The sequence below is a fragment of the Salvia hispanica genome, unplaced genomic scaffold, assembly GCF_023119035.1.
Source record: "Salvia hispanica cultivar TCC Black 2014 unplaced genomic scaffold, UniMelb_Shisp_WGS_1.0 HiC_scaffold_863, whole genome shotgun sequence".
Taxonomy (NCBI): domain Eukaryota; kingdom Viridiplantae; phylum Streptophyta; class Magnoliopsida; order Lamiales; family Lamiaceae; genus Salvia; species Salvia hispanica.
In genome coordinates, this window is record NW_025952647.1 from 1 (window position 1) to 2,000 (window position 2,000).

General features: G+C 45.8%; 1 long non-coding RNA gene across 1 annotated transcript; it reads right to left on the minus strand.

Annotated features, from left to right (window-relative positions):
* Window positions 1-51: 51 nt before the first annotated feature.
* LOC125200249 lies at window positions 52-1,793 on the minus strand. Its single transcript, XR_007172702.1, has 2 exons — window positions 408-1,793; window positions 52-297 (listed from the first exon to the last, which is right to left on the minus strand). It is a non-coding gene; the product is annotated as an uncharacterized LOC125200249 (long non-coding RNA).
* Window positions 1,794-2,000: the final 207 nt, after the last annotated feature.

Below are 2,000 nucleotides of genomic sequence, written 5' to 3' on the forward strand. Positions count from 1 at the left end.
TATGTTTAATGCCGAACTAGAGATTTAATTAATCTATACGATCATCTCACGTATGGAAAAAATTTTCTTTGAAGAAAATACGGGATACTACACTACTACATATACTCTTGAATGGACCAAAAGCTTAAGGAAATAAAGTCTAATATGGCTTGCACTCTGTGCTTCTTCTCCCGAGCCCACGTCGCACTCCACCGCGCCCCTATCCGCACAGCCGTCGAGCCAGGCAGCGAGCACGAAGGCCCGAGGCAGCGAGCCGTCTCGGACAGCAGCTTGACAGCCGAGGACTTGCAGATTCTCCTGCAAAGTAAAAACAAATATTAGTTCTAAGAGAACAAAGGAAATTAATGAAAGCTTTAATTGTGGGAAAGGAGACAACTCTTTTTTTTTGCTAGAGGACCAAGACTTACCCAAAAGGGTAAGCCAATGTCTGCCTTCCACCCTTTTTCCAGGGGCCTCTGCAACTCCACCTTGTACCACTACGAAACCAAACAGAGATCATTAATTTGGGAATACTTGGATGCAGGCATAAAACCAAAGTTTCTTAACTAAAAGTGGCAAGGAATAAAAAAAAGAGAGATTTGCTGCAAGAAGAAAACAAGGCAATACAACAGCTTCAATTAAGGTCTCACGAGTACACACTCTGTCTATTTAAAGACCCTCCACACCGCCTATGAATTCCTTCACACACACAACAAATCCAGCAAATTTCTTTGAGAAAATTAGAGAGTGAAATTCTGGGAAAAGAGGGCAGTGAGCGAGCTAAGATCAGGAGCACTCCATCCCTCCTTTTGGTCCCTTTCACCACAACAGGTAAATCATCAACACCCTCCATGTCACTCCTTTTCATCCATGTAAACACCACCATACCCTTTGCATCATATAGAACAGTCACAAGAGTAATTTCCAGAACTTAGAATCTAGAAGCATGATCACTTAGGAAGTCATAGAAATAACATCAATAGCCAAAGATATGATCTTTATGAGCCAATGCCTTAGCCAAACTATTACAGTCAGGAGGGAATAGTGTAGCATATCTATGTAAAGATTCATTCCAGTTTAGCTAATTTTTCTGCCAAGAATCACAACATAAAGCTTCTGCTACAAACCAATTAAATGGACACAATAATCGAACTCTCACAAGATCAAAGCTTGAACATCACCAATAGTCATGAATCGATTCTACATAGCTTTGCCAAATAAAACCCGCGAAACAAGCTAAGTAATAGAAGACAGAAAACTTAGCTTAGAGAGAGGTTGTCCGTCGGTGGCGCGACGTCGACGGAGGGCTCGCCGATAGGCTGAGAACCCCATAGTGGCGGGCTGAACCCCGCGGCGCTGCTGAACGCCGGGGAACAACCGGCGATGACTCTCCGTCGCGAGGAAAGGAGCGGCGGCAGTGGTGCTCGCCGAGAGCGGAAATTTGGCGAGGAGCTGCCTCGGAGACCGCCGGCGACGGCGAGGCCACGAGGGCAACAGCGGCGGCGGTGGTCTGCAAAGTGGACCGAGCTGCATCTGCCCCAGCCGGAGACGCCGCGACGGTGCTGAATCGCCGTGAAGGGACGGGCGGTGAGACGACGGAGAAACCGAGAACCCTTTCCATGGTTTCAGCGGTGAGAGGAGAGAGAGAATCAGGGGAGGAGGGAGTATACTCCGGCGGAGTCCGACGAGGAAACGTGAGGAAGAAGAGAGTGGAGCCGCCGATTTTCTCTTCCAATTTAGGGTTTTGATTTGGGGAAAATGAGAGTTTGAGAGAGAAAGGCCGATAGCTTTTGAGAGGAGGGAGTATTTGGGCCTTTTCTTCTCCTTTTTTTTGGGCTTCTTCTTCTTCTGGGCCTCTTTTAATTAAATGTATGGGCTAAGATTTTATTCTAAGGAATGGACTAATTCTCTAATAATCTAAGAAGTTGGGGCTAATAATTAAAATAAAATGGGAGTTGGCTCTAGCCTAATTAAATCATGAGCCCACCTATGTTGCTCAATCAAATAATTGAGGTTAAGTA